This window comes from Enhydra lutris, unplaced genomic scaffold, assembly GCF_002288905.1.
Source record: "Enhydra lutris kenyoni isolate GAN:26980312 unplaced genomic scaffold, ASM228890v2 scaffoldscaffold62, whole genome shotgun sequence".
NCBI lineage: Eukaryota > Metazoa > Chordata > Mammalia > Carnivora > Mustelidae > Enhydra > Enhydra lutris.
Genome location: NW_019154146.1, coordinates 2,470,733 through 2,491,579, shown reverse-complemented (window position 1 = coordinate 2,491,579; position 20,847 = coordinate 2,470,733).

The following is a 20,847-nucleotide window of genomic DNA, read 5'->3' as shown; positions in this document are numbered from 1 at the left end:
ACCCTCGCACATAGTACCCGCACACACAGCAGCCGCACACAGCACCCTCGCACACAGTACTCTGCACACAGTACCCTCGCACGCAGTACCCTCACACAGCACCCTCGCACACAGTACCCTCACACACGCACCCTCACACACAGTACCCTCACACAGCGCCCTTGCACACAGTACCCTGCACACAGTAACCTCACACACAGTACCCTCACACAGCACCCTCGCACACAGCACCCTCGCACATAGTACCCGCACACACAGCAGCCGCACACAGCACCCTCGCACACAGTACTCTGCACACAGTACCCTTGCACGCAGTACTCTCACACAGCACCCTCGCACACAGTACCCTCGCACACAGTACCCTCACACAGTACCTTCCTCATCACGATTGCTCATTTTCCTCTCAAAGCAGGACGTCCGCTTTGAGGGCAACCTGGGAAACTGAGGCAGGGCCAAAGAAGGACTGGGCAGCCTATTTTTATCCTTTTCAAGACCTGGGCAGCTAGAGCTCGGTTAGGAGGACAGAAACCTCGGCGTCTGGCCGTGTGCACACACGGGGGTGACTGGACACTGGCATGGGTGTTGTGACTGGGCTGAAGGGTATCCCACACCCAAGTCACGTTGGCCTGCAAACTGCGGTTGTGTCCGTCTCGGGAAACAGGCAGGGTCTCTGCAGACGTGATAAGGTGAAGCCAGGCTAGGTCGGCGTGGCCCCTATCCGATGCTGGGTGTCTGATGAGAAGAGAGAGCTTAGTCACCGGGGAGGCCAGGCTGAGGTGGAGGCTGCTGTGGGAGGCACATGGCCACAGACAAGAAGCGCCTGGAGCCACCAGAAGCTGGACAAGGCCGCCGTGAGAAAGGGCACAGCGTGCTGACACGTGACTCTGGGGTCCTGGCCCCCATCGCTGCCAGTGTCTGTGCCGTCAGCCACCCGGTGGGTGACATGTTCCGACAGCCTAAGCAAAGCAGCACACGCTGGGCCTGCTGTGGGAGCGGCATCTCCATTGTCCAGGCTGACAAGCCGGCTCTCCTGGTGCGGCTGATGCGGGAGGAACCGTGAAAGCACCTGTCCCCAGCCGGGCCCGGGGCTGTCGGCATCATCTTCACCTTGACAAGAGCCTCTCCTCATGCGGGCAGAGCTTCGCGTGGTCACCTCACAGATGCCGTGGGCGGAAGATGCCGGATGCCCAGAGGACCAACCTGATTCTTCTCCAGCAATTCCTACCTGTGGAAGGTCCAGCCCCCAGTCACGCCTTGTGCAGACGGACAGACAGAAGTGGTGGAGGAGGGAGCACAGAGGGGCCGCAGGTCGCTCCTGTTCCCCGAGGCCGATGGTCTCTGTTTCGGGGGCTGCTGGTGCCAGGACACAGGACCATGTTTTGGTCTGTCCCTGCAGACCTGCTTCCGTTCCAGCAGCATCTCTAGCCGGAGCCTCCTGAAGGCAGAACCGCGCTCGTTGACAACAGCCGCGGGGGGATTTGTGGCAACGGGCAGAGCCCGAATCTAAGCTTTCCTCCCAGGGTTCGGGAGAAGATGCTCCATCCACCGGCAAGGGTCAGTGTTTCAGGGCGCGGCAGACATGGGACACTGAAGCCAGAGACGTGGAGTCAGACACAAAGGCCGTCCCCGTGCACTAGCACGATGCATCGCAGCGCACTGGCGAGGGTGGCAGGTGTCTGTCCTTCCCAGCAGAGGCCTCAGACGTGACCGAGCCAGCTCTGCCTCCTCTCTCCGACTGCTGGCTGGTGGTCAAACCCTGGGGTTACAATTCGGGGGTGGGGTGGGGTTCTGTGAGCTCAAGTGGGGAAAAGAATGACCTCTCTGTTTCTAGCAACCTCCGGGATGTCCTGTATTTCCTGCGTCTGTGAATGCGGGCGGGAAACCCAGCAGCTGCGTCAGGACCGGCAATGCTGCTACCAGTAGAAGCCGAGTTTCACGTCTCGTTCAGGGTCAGTCTCGGTGCTTTACTGTGTGTAAGGACACTACTCTGAGAAAAGCCCATTCCTCAGGCCGCCGAAAGGGGACACGGCCCCCAAACGATAAAGCCTGGTGGTAAGCTGAACGGCACCAGCAGAGCCATTCGCCACCGGAGCCCGGCCCCGAGGCGCAGTGTGCGAAGCCGCCACCGGCCAGAACGCTGAAATCCGCCCGCCCCACGGGAGGAAGAGGCTGGGGTGTGTTTACTACAGCCGCTAGCGCCCCCCCACCCCCCACCCTCCCAGCTGGTGCAGAGACACCCAGGCCACCCACAGGAGCCGCCATGCGGCCCGGCCCCAAGCCCTGTCCTTGTTCACCGCCCCTGCAGCACGGGGCGCTCCGGGATGGGAGGGGGGATCTGGCCCAGGAGCCTGAGGCGGGCAGGGCTGGCTCTTCCCCCGGCAGGTCTGCGAAGCTCTGCCCAGCCCCTTCCTCGGCCGCACTGCCGAGGGTCACTGCCGGGGGTGTCACGTCGTGATCATTCTGCTTTGGAAAGAGGCTGCGGTCCCACCGTCCGCGGGCCTTGCAGGGGTGCCCGAGAGCGGACGTGGTCCCGGAGTGGTGCCCTTTCCTGCAGACAGATTCCAGCGCTGTGTGATCCGCCGCTGTCTTCCACCCCTGCTGACATGGGCAGGTAGGTCCACGCTGGACCGCAGCCACGGACGCGCAGGAGGAGGTGAGGAAGCGGGAGGAGTGAGAAGCTGGAGGAGTGAGAAGCGGGAGGGCTGAGGAGCGGGAGGGCTGAGGAGCGGGAGGGGTGAGGAGCGGGAGGGGTGAGGAGCAGGAGGGGTGAGGAGCGGGAGGGCTGAGAAGCGGGCCTCCACCAGCCTCCGGCGAGCGAGCGGCTCCCTGCCGGCACCCAGCGCCTCTTGCCCGCCCCACAGGCTTCTCGGGGACTGGTGGCCTCTGAAGTCTTACTGCTCCGGCAGACCCACTTCCACGCCGCTCCCTGATGCCGCCCGCATTCCACAGGGCCGGGAAGGGAAGCCGAGTCCGGGGAAGCCAGTGCACCATCGAATGGGGATTCGAACCCAGGACTCCGCCGTCTCTCCTGGACCCTCACGCACCGATGCCCCTGCCTGTGGGTTCTGCTGCTGTTCTCACCCACCCCTCCCTGCCTGTCCCCGCTGGTTGCTCTCAGCCTTCCAGGGCTGTGAGTCCACTTGGTTCCGTGTCCCAGAACTAGACACGAGTCCCGAGCGGCCTCACCAGGAGAGCGTGGAGCTGGGGAAACACGGAACTTTCCATCGGAAGGACAGGGTGGTTGCGGGAGGCCATGGAAAGTCCCAGCTCTGGGCCCCCAAAGCCACGCTTGTCAGAGGGCATCGAGTGCAGCGATCCCTGGGGTCCCTGCTGGAACGCAGACCGAGCCACGACCGGAGGAAGAGCCCGGGACCCTGCACGGCTAACCCGCCCCGGCGGTTCCAGAGTGGGAGGCCCAGGGCCCACACTGCACTGACGTGGACCCATCGGAGGCTTTTGGGTGACCTTTCAGATGAGTGTGAGCGCACCTGCTCTGTCTGCCTGCCCGGGCCTGCTGGGAGGACCAGTGGGAAATGACAGGAGGAAACACTGAAATCACAGAACACAGCTCACCCCACGGGGCTCGTGGCTATGCTGCCCTTTCGGGTTCCTGCTGCTGGTCCCTGTGGGCAAAGAGGGGAGACCCTGGCCCAGCGGTGCTGACCAGCAGGCCCCACAGAGCAGGAGGAGCAAGAAACAGGAGCCCGGCGAGGCGTCCGCACTAGCAGGACGCTGCCCCACCGGACAGCTCTCAGGGGGTGAGATCGGCCGGAGCAGCGTCATAAGGACTCGGAGTGAATCCGGCCAGCGAACTTGGGGTGAATCTGGCCAGCGACCTCAGCTCCGACGTCATTTCAGGCTGGATCCAGGGGCTCAGCGCCAACCGCACCGCTGGCGGACATCTGGCAGCAGGTGCCGGACCACGGAGCAAGGAGCAAGGCCGGGCATCCTTGCTGCCATCTGGAGCCGAGCGCCAGAATTCCAGCCTGACACTCCCTGGACGTGGGCGTAAAATCCCAAGGTCGCCATTCCCGGTGCTGAGATGAGGAAGTACAGCGTGTGGCTTTCTGCATGTTCTGTCACGATACATAATCTTCTCTTTCATTGGCTGCCTCCTCCCTCCCTTTGCTCACAGCCTGGACTGCGGTGGGCAGGAGGGGCCCTGGGCTGAGCGGCCCGTTTCCATGGAGGAGCGGCCCTAGGCGGGGGCGCCCGTTCGCAAACACAGCCTGCTCCTCTGGACACGCAGAAGGGTGAGGACGAGCTGTGGGTCTTGACCTTCTGAGAGTCTCTGGGAGGTTTTGTGCCCAGAGATTTAAGTGTTTTCTGTGCTGGAGACCATGGAGACCATGGAGACTGGGAGGGGCGCATTCTCTGCTCCAGAAGTGGAACAGAATGTCACAGGGAAAGCAGAGATGTGTGGGGGACACCGGCCAGTGAGTGAGACACGTGAGGTCCCCAGAGGTGCCCGTGCGCTGGAGCATCTCATGGGACCCAGCCCCACGCTCGCTGCCCCATCCAGGCGGGCCCTTCAGGGGCCGTGGTGTCCGGCAGGAGGAGGAGGGAAGTCAGGGGTTCCCCCCACTTGCCACAGTATCCCCGGCCCTCAGCCACTGCCCCTCGCCGCAGGAGGTGCTCTGGGAATAGTTGTCGAATAAACAAATGAATGGATAGAGGTGAAGGTGGACAGGCAGCCCGGAGGCACAGGGGACAGCCGCAGGGGACAGCTGTGGGAGCAGACCTGCCCTAGGAAGTCTCTGGTCACCGTAAACAACACCCCAAACCCGCACCACGGAAGCCTCGCACCTCACTCCATGCGTGTGCCGTGTGCCCGCCCCGCAGGAGCTCACGGATGTTCCCGGAGGACACACGGGGCTCTGGTGAAATAATCCTCAGCCGGGACTCGGCTCTCTGAGCTTTGTGGCGAGGCGTCTCCCATGGCCTTTCCTCCATTCCCGACAGAAACTCAGCCTGGCCACGCTGTCTCCTCGCACCCGGCCAGCCCTTGCAACACCTCCCGATTACCCGCGGTGGGCAGCAGTCAGCCCGCGACCCACCTTCGCCTGGCCTGTGCCCCCCACCCCCATCGTCGCCCGAGGGTCCTGGCGCTTCTCTCTCCACCCTGCCCTGCCTCCTCCATGGTCGCCTGCCCCCGACTGAGCAGCGGCTGCGTTCTGAGCGCGGCATGCGGCAGAACAGCTGGACTCTCATCTGGGAAACCCGCTTCGCTGGCACCCCTTCCCGCTCGACTTCCAGGACCTGCCAGGGTCAGGGCAGCCCCTCAGCCCTTCTGCGGACTTGCCGCGCTCCTTCACAAGGTCTGCCCCATCCCGGCTCCTGCCCCGCGGCTTCCCTACCCCACCCCACCCCCATGTCATCACCCCAATAATTCCACTGTCCCGGAGGGCCCTGCCTCGCTCCCCCTCCTTGGTGTCCCGCAGACCCAGCTCGGGGTTAGCTCACCCTCCGCGGCGTCTGTTCCGTTCACACGGCGTGTCTCCTGCCCCGCCGGCCTCGTGTCGTAGATCTTCCGGATGTACTTTCACACAACTGTGGAGGAAGCTTCTAGAAGCTTGTGGCCAGGTCCGCTGTCCCGTCTCTCCAATTCCTTCACCCAGAGGCCTGCTAACTTAATTTATCATGAAGATACTCCTCAGCACTCCCAGACATGTCAAGACAAAACATCCGGCTCGGGAAAACAAGGGGGTAAACGTCGGCGGGTGGCTCACAGGTCCCCCTGACACGGCCCACAGGCCGAACTACGCGTCCTTCCGCAGATCATAGCCACAGTCACTGGCATGAGTGAACCATCGCAGGCACATTTCCTGATAGTTTGTAGAAGCTACTCTTTTAAGCTGGATTTCCCCTTTCCACGGAGTTATATTCCCCCAGAAGTAATTACACCTCGGTCCTGACTCCACGAAGCCCAGTTTTAACGACGCTGTGGTTGATAATCATTGACAGCAATCCACCATCCAGAGTCTCTCCTCTGGGACACGGACGCCTGTACGGCCCCTCTGCAGGAAGGGGGAGCACGAAGGGCAGCTCGAGCCTGCGGGTGAAGACGGGGAGACGGCGGTGTCCTGCTTTCCCTGGGAGCGGTGAGTAGAGGCAGCTGATGGCATCCCCTGGTTAGACGCCCACCCCGCCACCTGCAGGCCCCACACCCCTCCCAGGAGGCGCCCGAGATTCCAGATGGACAGACACCCGAAGAGATTCCCCCGAGACGACCAGATTTGCAGTCAGAGGCCTCGGCTGGCCTTGGTTCGCGGTATAGCCTGAATAACTGTGCCCACATTTGTTATACGGCGACCTTCCTCTCCAGCGTGAGGGTGTCTGGAGGGGCCTTTGGGAAGTGATTAGGTCATGGGGTGAAGACTTCATGAACGGGATGAGCCCCCTTATAAGAGACCCCGGACACCCCAACCCTGGCACCACGTGAGGACCCAGCACAGAGATGGCTCTGGGAACCAGAATGGCCTCCTGGACGCTGACTCTGTCGGCAATCTCAGACCTCCAGTTCCGGAACTGCGAGAGGTCAGTGTCTTGTCCAGAGGCACCCGGTCGGCGGCGTGTTTGCTAGGACAGCCTGAGGGATGAGATGGCCCCGCTGCGGGATGCGGTACTGTGTCCCGGGTGCGGTGGCTGCTCTCCGGCAGGCTCACTCCTGACACCGTGTGCCACGATTTCCAAACACGTCCAGTGGGCCGGGCCGTCCATAGGAAGTTGGTCAAAAATGATCCTGGGCAGTTATGTCTGTGGAGCGGAGAAAACTGCCATCGAGAAGGGACAGGTGGCGCTGGCTTCAGACTCAGACATTCCTGAGCCGGGACTGCCAGCCGGGTCCTAACTGTCCACGTGACCGGGGCCGGTCCCCCCCTCTGATGTCACAGCCTCATCTGTCGCAGTGTCTGCGGGGCGCTCAGGCCTCCATGATGGGTGAGACCAGGGATACGACAGAGGGTCCCCGCTCCACCACGAACACACCAGGAGCACGAGTAACACACTAATAATAAAAATGGCATCCTTAACACACGAGCATGAATAAAACATTACAGCAACGGGATCGGAAGGCCAAGGAGGCAGAGGGAGGACGTGGTAAGGGACCTGTCCGCAGCAGGCCGTGGCGAGGGGCCGGGGGAGGCCCGGGAAGGGGCCGGGGGGAGGCCCGGGAAGCACGGCCCTACAAGCACAAGCAGCCACCCCGGGTGCGGGCAGCCACGGTCACAGCCCCCCGCTATCCGACCAGGACGTGAAATCACTGTCTCCGATGGGCCCGCGCCCCTCACAGTACAGACAGGGGTGGGGACAGGCAGGGGTCGTGCCGGAGCCACCAAGGGGGCAGAGCTGGCTTCAGGCCACCTCCAGGTGTGTGAACGCGTCCTCTGCCTCTGATCGCCTTGAGTAGAGGGAGATCTGCCTGAACGCTGTTCCTCGTCCGGCATCCTGGGATCGAGCCCCATGTCGGGCTCCTTGCTCGGCAGGGCGTCTGCGTTTCCCTCCGCCTGCTGCTCCCCCTGCTAGTGCTCCCTCTCTCTCTCTCTCTTAAAAAAAAAGAAAAGAAAAGTGATTCTTCATGACACAGAAGATTCAAAAAGGTTTTCATCCCCCAATTCCCTGCATGCCCTCTCTCCTGGGATCTTTGTCCTCTGCTCCCTGACCCTGCACTGGGCCTGTGTCCCCCCTACCTCCCAGGAGCTCTCCTGACCCTGAGATACTGAGTAAGTATTGCTCTCACGTGCCAATAAACAATCAACTCAGGAATCTTCGTTTCTAAGTTAGCCCTCGGGTCCCTCTCCCACGTCCCCATCAGTAACACCCATACTGATGAGCGCGGACACTGAGGTGTAGCCAGGCCTGTTGGGGACGTGTGTACCTCAGGTGACCCGTCCATCACAGCCATCACGACAGAGCCCATGGCAGACTCCCAGAAGAGGAGCCGAGCACAAGCTGGGACCCCGAGGGGGGGGGTGACGGGCAGTCACTGGTGCCCGCTCTCTGTGTCTGCCCCTGAGCGCCAAGCAGCGGACCGGCCTGATCGCCAGGGGCCACGGTCCTCATCTGACGACACCTCACAGGGCCTCTGGCAGTGGCACAAGCCCCTCCTCACTCCCAGGGTACGCCCCGCCCCCCCATGGGGGCGAAGACACCAGAAGGTGGTGAAGGGGCAGAGGTTATGGGATTTCTCCTCCCCAGAAATCTGGCTCCGGGATTTGTGTGATAAACAGCACCGAGGAAAGGGAGCCCATTTAGAATAAAGACTGCCTGGGGCATGGCTTCTGCCCTGTGAGCTCTGAGAAGGGGCAGCCCAGGGAAGTGCCCTGGGAAAGGGATGCTGAGTGTGGCTCTGGTCCTGGGCTGGACGCAGGGCTGCCCTCGGGGTGGCCTAGGTGGCTCTGTGTGACTCCACGAGCCCTCTCTCCCCAGCGCAGGGGACATTTCTCTCACACTGGCTCTTCAGGAAGGAACATCAGCTGCTTCTTCAACCTTCCCCAGGGGTCTCCCCCAGCTTCCCTGGGCGACAAGCTCTCCGTCCGTCCTCTCTGCTCGGTGGCCTCACGGGCTTCCAGCATGTTCTCTCCCGCCAGAGGCAGATGTATCCCGGCAAGGGCCCTGGTTCCCCCCACTGTGGTCAGCTCAGAGGGAGACGTGGCAAAACAAATGATTTTAGAAGAGTGTAATGGCAGCATCACAAAAATCCAGCATAAAGGGAACCAGGAATGCCCCGACCCCACCTCAGAGGCCCAAGAGAAGCCGAGCGGCCCCCACCACAACCCCCAGCCGGCCCACAGCAGCCTTCGGGGCAGGTCCACACAGCAGGAGACTGGGATGTCATTATCCGAGTGCCGGCCATCAGAACGCTCCTATGACTAAACACACAGCATTCTCTCCGCCCTCACGGCCTCCGTTTTACGTCTGCGGGAAGAATTCCGGGGCACAAGACTTCACAGATGACTGAAACGCAGACACCATGAACAGCTTGACAAGGGGTAAAACTCCTTTCCTCCCCCGGGCCCTCTGGGATGTTGGGGCCCCGGTGGGACAAGGCCCCGTAGGGATGGGGGAGGACAGCACGGGTGTCGGAGCGCATGCGTGGGGCACAGCAGGGCAGGAGACAGAGGGACCGACAGCCGGCTTTGCCGACAGAAGAGAAAGCCACAGATGTGGGAAGCGAGCAGAGCTACGATCTTGGCGGTGGGAGCATCTGCGTGAAGCAGCAGCATCTGCGGTACGGATGGCCCAGTACGGGAGGACGTGTAGACAGGGAGGATAGAGGACAGAGAGGCTTTCTTCCATGCCAGAAAGTAAGGAAATGCTCAGGCAACAGCAGGGCCACGTGAGCAGCCACAGAGGCCAGTCGGAAGGGCTCCACGGGCAACCCGGGGGCCATCCGAGCACCGAATGATGAAAGGAACGGGTTATGACTCACAGCATGAAACAGGAAGCCCGGGGCCCCCGACTTAAATTACTAAATGAACAGACTGTAAGCACCATGAGGAATGGTGTATCCACGCAATCGCACTGTCGGTGTGCACGCAGAACAGTCCCCAACCACAGCAAGAGAGGGGACGTGGAACAGTGGGGAGGCCTTCTGAGGGCACCTTGCCGGGACACGCGGAAATCAGGCGGGATGCGAGAGACCCAGGCCCACTTCTCCAGCCGCCTCGACAAAGGACACACCCTGAGGAAACCTCAGAGGAAGCCCACAGGCAGTCCGCCCACGTGCCAAGGACACAAAGGTCACACACGTCCCGAGGAACGTCCTGGATGGAAGGCCACGAGGGGGCAGGGCCACCAAATGCAAGGAGGGGTCCTGGGAGGACGGTTTTCTCTGTAGGCGGTGTGGGGACGCTTAGTGGAAGCAGAGCAAGTCTGTGGACTGGGTGGCCGTGGAGGGTCAGGCCAGTTCCCGCATCCAGACGGCGGTGCAGGGAAGCGGGAGAGAAGGTGCTTCGCTGTAGGAAACGCATGCTGAACGTGGGTGGGGACGGGCATCGCGGCGGCGGCCAACCCTCCAAGGCCTCAGCACTTTGCACTTCTGTCATTCTTGCGAGTCTCCTGTAAACTCGAAACTCTTTAGAGAGAGGAAGACGTACGGCGCATGTGGCGGAGTCTGAGTGACTAAGGATGGGACGGGGTGGGGGTAGTGCACCGGTCACCACATTTTTGGCTCCACGTTTTATTTTTAAGATTTTATTCATTTATTTTAGAGAGAGAGCGTGAGCTTGCAAGCATGGGGAGGAGGAGGCAGAGGGAGAAGGAGAACCTCTCAGGCAGACTCCACACCGAGCAGGAGCCAGGCGCGGGGCTCCATCTCTCGACCCTGAGATTATGACCTGAGCCGAAATTAAGAGTTGGCTGTTAGACCGCCTGAGCCCCCCCAGCCTCCCAGACCCACATCTGACTATTTCGGCCAACTCCGCTGACATTGGCGGTACCATCTGTGCTGGGCTCTGCAGAGAACACGGGAGGCTCAGGGGACCAATGCAGACACACAAGCGGGTCTTTACTCCAGGACTGGGCTCGGGAGGTCTCTGCCATCTGCAGGCCGGGGAACAAGGAAAGCCCGTGGGGTCCTTCAGTCTGAGGCTTGAACCTGATCTTTGCAGCACAGTGACCCACGGTGGCCTTACAGGTAACACAGAAGCAGGACCATCCTGAGCTCAGCTTAAAAATCAGGGGCCAGTCTGGGGGCGCCTGGGTGGCTCCGTTGGTTGAGCGACGAACTTCTGATTTCCGCTCAGGTCACGATCTTGGGGTTGAGGGACTGAGCCCCATGTCAGGCTCCAAGTGGACCCTGCTTGGGAGTGTGCCCCTCTGCCCCTCCCCCCACCCTCGGAAATAAATAAAATCTTTAAATTTCATTTTTAAAAATCAGTGACCAGTCTGGGGATTAAAATAAGCAGAAGATGTACCACATTCTTCAGAGACGGACAGACCCTCCTCTAGAGACTACTGACAACAGAAAATCGCTGATAGAGAAACACGGATGCCTTCAGACAGGGAAGATGTGTGCTCCCGAAGGCGGAGGTGAGCTTGACAACATAATCTGCTCGCAGACCGATACTGATGACCCGTCTTTTGGATACAAACTAACAAGTGACAGCAGCCACGGTCAAGCTCAGTGAGGCGGGGTTGCCACAGCCCTCGTTTTGATATGCGACAAGCCACACTCACCGGAGGGAAAGCCGCCTGTGTCTGCTCCGGTGGTCACCCCAGTCACCCCAGACACAGAGACGCGACACAGCATTCACACTGACCAGCCCCAAGCACCTGCTCCCGCCCAGCCAGGGCCCAGCGGAAGGCACCAGGAGGATGGGGAGGCAGCGCTGGGGCAGGCTCCCTCCCACCAAACCACAGTCTTGGCATACCTCCGATTTAAGAAAACTGCCAGGGACGGTTCTGCCTCCCGGAGGCCTCCGGTTGTCTTATCCCCAGGACGCAGAGCAGTGAGCCCTTCCCGAGTCTCCCGTGTCAAAGCAGGCGTCTGTCCAGGGTGGTCTGGCCCTAGGGACCGCGGGGAGGCAGTGGAGCCCATGGTCGGAGACCCCAGTCACTGCCTGCCGTCCTGTTCTCAGCCAGAAGAGGGAGGAAAAGGCACGGAGCCGGGCCAATTCGCTCTAATGTAAGAGCAAGTGCGGCCATGAAATGCAGCCCCGGGCCGCAGCGGGTCGGCGGAGAGAGCCTGCCGTGAGCGGGAACGGGCTCCCGGTCTCACTGTGCTCTCCGCCCTCGTTCTCCGGCCCTCGGTGGCCAGTGCACTCCCGGCCCCGTGTGGGCACCGCACAGCAACCCGCACCACACACCCTCCTGGAACTGGGGCCTCCCGGGTTTGCTCGCCAGGCGAGAGGCCACCGTGTCCCTTGGACCATGCCTGTCGCAGCACTGAGGAGCTGCCAGGGGGCGGGGGTGTCGCAAGCCTCACCTCGAGGTTAAAGAGGGATAGAGGGCGCTAGCTGTCGGCAGGTGTCCACACGGCCTGGACCTTACTGGGGTCTTCAGTTCGGCAGGCAAAGGCCACAGGGCACCAGGGACTCACACGGGGCACAGACGGGCACGGGGAGGCCACACGGCGAGATGCAGCACTGTGTGCCAGGTGTCGTCTACAGGTGCCTGCCTGTAGGAGGGACGTGCTCTTCTTATCACCCAAGACAGCTGTGGCTGGGCCCCTAGGCCAGCCCACCAGCTTAGCCGTGGCAAGGTTACGCCCTGTGGAGCTGTCCGCAGAACTCAACGAGAACACACCGTTCACTGTTCTGGGCGCCCGGGCAGCTCAGGCAGTCCAGCGTCCGCCTCCAGCTCAGGTCACGATCCCTGGGTCCGAGGACTGAGCCCTGAATCTGGGCTCCCTGCTCAGCAGGGAACCCACATCTCCCTCTGTCCCCGGCCCTACAGCACTCATGCACTCACTCCTGCTTACTCTCTCTCTCAAATAAATACATTTTTTTAAAACCTTTAAAGAACACACACATAAGACACCTGGTATCTGACTTTCGGTATGTGTCATCTGTCCTGATAAGGCGTACAGCGCAAAAGCCACCGTTCCTACAACCCTGCAGCTCTGAGTAGCAGCTGCACACGGGGACTGCTTGTCCTACGGCTGTAGAGATAACAATGAAAGAATAAGGAGTCCAGAGAGACTCAGTTTGGCGGAACATTGCTTTGCTCTCAAAGGAGATGACTGGGAAGCCCCTCCTGGATGGGTCAGAGGCTCAGACTGGTCAGAGGCTCGGCCCCAAGGCTGCCCTGCTGTTCCCCATGGAGACAGGGCAGAGGGCACACTGCCCCGCGGAGGACAGAGCCCAGCCAATGGCACAGTAATTGATCTGCACCCCTGATCAAACCACACCTGAAGGCAGTTTTCAGTTACTGAGGCAGACCCGTTCCCTTCATTTTTAAAGATAGCTTTCATTTTCTTGTTCTTCGTAACTGTCAGGGTCCTCATGGATGTGCACGCATGTACGTGTTCATGAATATGTATGTTTGTAATCACGTTGGGGACGTACATTATAAATGTGAAACAAACAGGTACACATAGCCTCAGGGATCACTAACTCACATCCTCAAAAGGAAAGACTCTCCCAGAGCTAGAAACCCCTCCTTCGCTGGCGCCTGCCCATACCTCACCGTGTCACCGCGGTAAGTGACGCCCCACAGTACCCACATCATAGACAAGACCGTCACTCGTGGCAACATTACGTCCTCCCCATCCATGCGCATGGCGTCACCCACCCGCAGGAGACTCCCAGCATCCCGGGTGGGGCCACGCTCCCGTTCTTGTTTCTGATGCGCTCTGGGAAAAGCAAGCAGGCGACCTTCAAGTCTGCAAGGAGGGGCGCCCTGCACCGAGCGTAGGACACTTGTTGGTGACTAACTAGGGCCACCTAGAGGTGACTTTGCATGAACCGGATTCCCTCTGGACCACTGCTCCTTCTGCAAATCCCGTCAAACCTTCATCAAGCACCTACTGTGTTCAAGCAAGTGTGCCGTGGCCCGTGCAGGCATGAGACGCTCCCAGCTCATGGAGGAGCCCAACACAGACCCCAATAACTGGGACAATGGGGCCTGGAGTGGGGGGACCAGCCATGTGGGACAAGCCAGGGTCAACACCTTTGCTGGCGAAAACGGGCCCGTGCAACTCTGCAGATCTTTCAACATCCAAGAATGAGTAGGAATTACTGCACCAGCTGTGCTTTCTGAATGCACGGAAGCCACACAGGTCTAGAATGTTCCAGGAGAGTCCACGTGAAGTCACTGTGGATGCTATCAGCCCTGACCCTGTGCATTTCCAACCCTCTGGCAATCCTGTGTCATTCAGACCCGAAACTCCATGCTTCTTGTCTACAGCCGGTGGAGGGCTGGTTATGGCTCTCAGACGCACGGAACTCCCTCACAAAGCAGCATTTCTCACTGTCTGTCAAAGGTTTGCTCAGGATGCGGAATTCCTATTACCGCCCCTCTGTGTAAATGCAGCTCACCCCATAAAACAACGCGGCAGGCTGACCTTACAGAAGACATCGGTGTGACCTGTGGGCCGCGTCCTGGCCTCCCCACTCCACGAGCCAGCTCTCGGGAGCGAGAGCAGCTTTCTGGACGGCAGGAAGCGTTTCCGCCGCCCTCGGCAGTGCTGAGTACGGCCGCGCGGTTGAATTTCCCACCGATACTTACAAATTGCCGCGGGACCTGGATCCACTGCTTTGTATTCCTGATCCAAAGTTCACAAACACAGCACAAAAGGAGAAAACGTAATTAGACGGTTGCTGCGCATTCCTCCCCGCCGCAGGGGCAGAGGCTGACAGCGGCTTCCCTGCCCGAAGGGCCGCGTCCTTCAAAACTCCGCTCCTCCTCTACCCCCAAACTCGGCACCAGTAAATAAGCCATCAGCGTCCTCATTTTTGTCCTTGTCTGTCGCTCCCTCCACTAGGACGTCGGCTCCAAGAGGAGGGGTGTTGTCTGTCTGTCCACTGCTGAACCCCGGGTCCTGGATGAGTGGCGGCTCACGGAGTGCTGAAACGTTCGCTGAGTGAGTCAAGAAGCCCTCGGGCTCATAGCAAGTGAGGGCTAGTCTGTGTCCACACTCAGCCAGAGCTCTAACAGGGGCAGGACCCCAGACGCCCCCAGGCCCCGGGGCAGAGCGGGGTCCAGCAGGTCTGCAGGGAAGTCTGAGGGTCCCCGTGGCGCCGGTGCTACCGTGTAGGTGGGGGTGACTGAGCTGCCCGAGAGCGGCTCCCAGCGCACAAAGCAGGGACAGGGAGAGGTGCGGGCGAGGGCCCTCCAGAGCCCCGGGGGTGCTGGTGCCGCTGGCGCTGCCGGGCTGTGGTGGAGGGCACTGCAGGGTCCCTGGTCCCCGGTCCCCACGCTGAGGGCTGCAGGTCTGACCCCACCGCAGACGGCCTCGGCTGTGATTCAAAGTGACCGGAACGAGGGACTGCTGTGCCCTTGGGGGAGGGCCTGGCCCGGACTCGGCAGTGGCCTGCGGGAGGAATGCTGAGACTCTGAACCAAGTCTTCACGAAAGGAGAACATGGATCTAAGTCATGACATTTGACTGACAGGGACAGAACAAAGGAAGAGAAAGTTCCAAGTTCACACTGTGGATTCTGCCAGGACCAAGAGAGGGGAGGACAGGGACGGCATTCACTGGGGGTGGGGGGGGGGGACACCAGGCTCCCATGGGAGGCGGTGGCTGGGGACAGTAACCACTCAGGAATGACGACAAGTCACCAGCAGTAGAGGCACTGCTTTGGGCAGGTCGGAGCACCAGTGCCAGGTTCCATCCCCGCTGGGGGTGCCGAGGCAGGGCCAAGGTCATTCCTGGGCTTCCCCCTTGGCGTTCCTCCTCTGGGTTTATTCCGGGGCCCTTTCTGTGGTGCTCCAGGCAACGTGGTCTGCCCGCAGCAGGCCCTCAGCTTTGGGGTGGGGTAGCGTGGAGCCGTGGGAGACCCCTGCCCCCCTTCCTCCCCACCCCCACCTCCGTCCCCGCTCCCTCCTAGCTGCTCCTAGGCTCTGACTCCCTGGGGAGGGGCCTCTCTTGGTGCCATGGGAGACCCCAGTCTGCCACTTCTCCCACCTGCTCCTGTCCACCTACTGGGCGCTGACTTGAGGGGCTCTCTTGGTTCTGTGGGAGGCCCCTGCCCCTTCCTCCCCGCCTCTCTCCCTTGCCTGCTCCTATCCACCCGCTGGGCCCTAACTCCCCAGGGTGGCCCCCGCCCCATCCCCGAGTGTCTGCAGCGGGAAGGGTGGGGCAGAGCTGCATCCAGCGAGGGAGGGACGCACGCACAGACTTCCACCCCCGCAGGGCCCAGACCTGCTGGGTTCCAGCCAGGTTACCCTGTGCGTGTCCCCCACCTGCTGTGCGCTCCAGGCCCAAACAAGTGCAGGGAAGCCGTCCCCAGCAGGGCCTGAGTGGCGCCCGGCAGGGATCAAAGCCTTCTCCCGCGGTTTGCCCTGGGAGCAGCTCCCAAGCCAGCCTGTCCCCAGCTTCCGCTCTGCCCGGCTTAGCGGGCAGCTCCCTGCCCCCTGCGCCATCCCGAGTCTCCACCCGCAGGAAACGCGGGCGACTAGCACACTGATAAAAATGCCTTATCTAAAAAGATAATGGCTTATCCGAACAAAGAAAAGGCTTTAGATAGATGGGGGTGTGGGGGGCCCTGCCAGACCCCCGCTTTCCCGGAGCAGCCCCAGGCCAGAATGGAAATGCAATCCGGAGGCAACGTCTGGTCAGTCCGACCGGCCAGGCTGGGGGTGAAGTAGAAACCCTCCGGCCACATATGTGCAAACGACGGCAAGAAACGACAGCCATCTAGCAGATGACTCTCCGGGCTGTAAAGTCTCTCTATTGAGCACGGACATTGCCAGGGGCGACCAAGGCAAGGAGGGCTGTCAGCCAGTCTAGACACAGATAAAACCCATTTCACTTTACCCTCTGCCTCTCCACAGACGGGGAGGGACCCACATGGTCTGTGCGGAAGCGAGGCCAAGATACACGAACCCCCACGCCCACAGGATAGCCAGGGCCCTTCCCTAAGAGGCCGAGCCCACGGCCCCCTCAGCTCCCAGAGAAGACAAAATGATGCTACTTGCTTGTGATCAGACTCCTGGCAAGGCCACTTCATGAGCTGTCTGAGGACAGCCACCATGAGCATCTTTGTCTCAGGAAACCAGTTCTGAGCACAGTGCTGAATTCTAGACATGGCCGAGGGCCCTCTGCAGTTCCTGGAATGCTTTGGGAGACAGATGCTCTCAGTCGGTGATGGAGTTCTAGAACATAGGTGAGGTTGGGTGGGGTGAGGTCCGGGGCCGATGACCAAGAAAGAATTCTTGAGACGTCTTTGGTGCAAAACGGTGGTTATGAAAGCCCGGGGACAGGACCCATGGGCAGGAAGAGCTGCTGCCCCGGGTTGTGAGGGGTGGCAGGTTCTGTACCATGGGGGTGGTGGGGAGAGGAAAAGGGAGGTTTCAAGAGAACTCTCATATGCTAAAGAGGACCTACAAGATATGATACCAGAGGCCTTGCCATTGCCAAGGTCATATTGCCCTCTAGCAAGGTATTAACATTAAGATGGGTGGGAGATTCCTAGAGAACGTCACAGATGTGGACATGGGTGCCCAGGAGTTGGGCGGGGGATGCAAGGTGTCAGCTTTTGCCTTGTTCTCAGCCAGCATTCTGTCCCTCCTCAGTCGCAACGCCTGCTACCCTCCTGTCTCCACTGGCCAGGTCAGTCTCTGTCCCTTTCAAACCCCTGCACTTCAGGTGCGTCTCTTTTATACCATGGAGTTTGGGTTTTGCTTTTGAGCCATTTTAAAGTTTCTTTTTCAAGGGTTAAGTAACATGTCTGCCTATGACTGCCATGTCTGGTCTCAACTCTGTCATTTACGTCATGTGGCAATTACTGTGTGTGTTGTGCTACATTAAATGTTCCCTCATTCGATGTGTTCTTTGTGTTCTGCGACAGACTGATTCTGGTACTGGGGAAGGTCTGTGTTTTCACTCCAGTGGATACTGATGTGAAGTGTTGCGGTTCGCGAACCGTCAACAAAGAATTCTTGAGACGTCTTTGGTGCAAGAGGGGTGGTTTTATTAAAGTATAGGGCCAGGACCCATGGGCACAAAGAGCTGCTGGGGGTTGGGGGGGGGAAGCAGTCCTGATTCTCTACTTTCAGTTGGGAGGGGTTTAGGGAGAGCCTCTAAGGAATCTGGAATTTCTAGGCCCTTGAGGGTCACTCAGTACTGTCTGGTAAGGCCTTAGTCAGGAGACCCTTCCCAGGTCTCTCGGTGGGCCAGGTGCTTGGGTGATTGCACGCATACCCCGGGGGCACCGCCATTTGTGAAAGGAGACTTGCAGGGTCCTGAAGGTCCAGCTGCTGTCACACTGCGGTGGCCTTTTGCCCTTCAGCAAGTATCCACATAAGACCCTTGAGATCCTGGAGGAAGGTGACCCTGCCTGTCTCAAGCAGCCGTCAGTGCTATCCGGGAACAGAGGCAGAGAGAGATAAGATTGATTGTGCTTATAACCCCGCAGCCCACTGACAAACACTTGAGGCGGCGGAACGTAACCTCCTCCAGGAAGCTCCCAACTGTCCTCACTGTTAGGTCCCCCAATAATGGGTCCGTGATTAAAGGAGCGAGACTGATACAAAGCAAAGGTCAAGTAAAGCTTTATTCCACGCCAAGCATCAAGAATCAAACCGAATGTTCGGGGCCACACCTCTTACAAGAGAGGGCGAAATTTCTCTGTTTCACAGACTAGTTTTTAGGGCTGGGCCTGGCCACACACAGGTGGCCAATGAGATCGTAACACACAGAGAAAGGGGCACAGTGATGCTAGGTGACCAACTGAATTACAATTTACCCTATAGTAAACATTTGACCCAGCCTATCACCTTGGTTAGAATTGGCTCCCAAAAGGCTCCCAAAGGGCGGGGCCCATACTCCTTGGTAGCCAGGGAGACAGTATGCATCCCCCCCACTGATGGGATGTCTCCACCTGGCCTGACCCACCCTTGTATCTGGGCTTTGTTACCTGGGGCTGGTTTCCGGGAATTGTTTTTAAGTAAGTCCCCTGGGGGAAGGGGAGCAGGGACAGTTTAAGGGTTAAACAACAAAGTTATTGTTTAACCTGGATGGAAGCCTCTGGCTAAATAGGTCCTTACACTCACGTTCATACTTTGCTGGAGGGAAAAACCACGTCAGCTTGACCACAGCCAGGCCCCCCGGACACTGCCATGAGTCTCTACCGGATCGAAGTCCTTTTGGAACTTCCCTTTGTCTTCCCCTCCCCAACCCCCAAGTCTGTAACAGTCCCTCCTCACAATCCCGGAACAGCAGCTCTTTCTGCCCACGGGTACTGTCCCCGTGCTTTAATAAAACCACCTTTTTTTGCCCCAAAGACGTCTCTTGGCTGCAGGCTCGAGACTCCAACACTCTAAACCACACCACATAGGCTGTAACTTACAAGGAAGGTTAAGTGTCTACAATGGATAAAAGGTGTCCTGGAGAAGGAAATTGTAACAATGTAACAAAACCACCATTTGAAACTATAAGCCTTGTTGGGGCTCTAGGAGGCTGTCAGCTTTGCATCCTCTAACTCCTCTAACTTCTGCTCAGGTCCGCATCACAGGGTTGTAAGATCAAGCCCCAGAGCCCCCGCTCAGCAGGGAGTCTGCTTGAGAGTTTCTCCCTGGGCCCCTCCCCCAACTCATGCTTTCTGTTTCTCTCTCTAAAATAAATAAATACATTTTTTAAAAAATAAAATAAAATTTACAAGGGCGCCCGCACTGGGCTCGGAGTCTGCTTAAGACTCTCTCCCTCTGCTCCTCCCCCTCCCCCGCTCAAGCAAGCTCTCCCTCTCTCAAAAAATAAATAATTTTTTAAAAACAAAATTACAACCCTTGAAGATATTCCAGAGATAAAAGATGTGAATCTATATAACTCAAAGGACCCACTGCACTGGGTACCAGGAGAAATGGATCCAGAATGGTCTGCTGAGAACACAGCCTAGCAAACTTCCTCCATAGAACTAACCTTCCCGGCCCTTCTCAGCTATCGTGTCTTCTCTAATGTCCCGTTGCCAGGGTTTGGCTGTTCGTACCCTCCTCTATCTCCGAGAAGCTCATTTATGCATCTGTCAGCTGTCCGGGAGCTAGAATTCCTGTCCCTTTCAAAGGTCCTTCTAGCTGATCTAAGATCAAGTTGACAGGAGACGGATTAACAGGAGAAAATCCAATTTAACAGTGTACACACGGGAAACCCGCACAGACGTGGGTCCAGACCCCAGCAAAATGAGGTTTACGTGTCATTCTGAACTAGGGAGAAATGAGGTTTACGTGTCATTCTGAACTAGGGAGAAGAGGGCAAGGTCTAGGGCTTCCAGGAAAGAAAAGGAATTCACAGGAAGAGGACAGTGAGTACAGATTTGGCAAACCAATGTTTGCGGGGCCACACAGACCCACTGGGCCCAGGAGACTCTGATCCAACAGGGGGCCGGGCTCCTCCTCCCTGTCTCCCACCTCTGGTTCATACAGGCAGCTCTCTTCCTGGAGCAGGGCCCCTATCAATTTTTATTTTATTTTATTATTATTATTATTATTATTTTTGGCCATTGAGCGGGAGGCAAAGAGCTTCTCCCGAATCTCAGTTTTGATGTCTTTAGAACTCAAAATAATCTTCATGCCAAATCGACCTATCTGGGGCAGCCCAACCTCGGCCCCCAACAGCGCACTCCCTCCAAGTCCCAGCTGGCTGTAGCTATTCACAGTCACAGCCTGGTCGTACCTGCTGAGAACCTAAGTGTTTTCTCTCAGTAGTCTTTGTGCATTACCAGAAAGGCACATGTTACAAAGGATAACCTCAATCTTCATAAAAAATCCCTTCAGCCCCAATCAAGGAAGCTATCTCCCCTGTGTGGGTTTTAAGTGTGTTGAGATCCTTCCGAGATCCCCTCTCCAACAATTCCCAGGTTCCCTGTTCTTGTAGGAGGATAATTTCCCAATGGGCTCCTCCCTGGGGTAACGGCATCACCGTAAGCCCTACTGTCCAGAATATGGAAACCAGAAGCCAGACCCGTCCTGTCTGTGGTCGATGTCGTGGGTTCTAATCCCCATGACTGGTAAACATGACCTTATTTGGAAACGGGGTCTTTGCAGATGTAATCAAATTAAAATGAGGTTGTTGGGGTGGCTCTGGTCCAATATGACTGATGTCGTTCTAAGAGAAGGGGGAGGGAGAGCTGACACAGGCACACACGGGGAGAAGTCACAGGAGGGCAGAGGCCGGGGCTGAAAGGAAGCCTCCACCTGCCGGGCACTGCCAGGAGCGGGAAGAGACAAAGCAGCGTTCTCCCCGCAA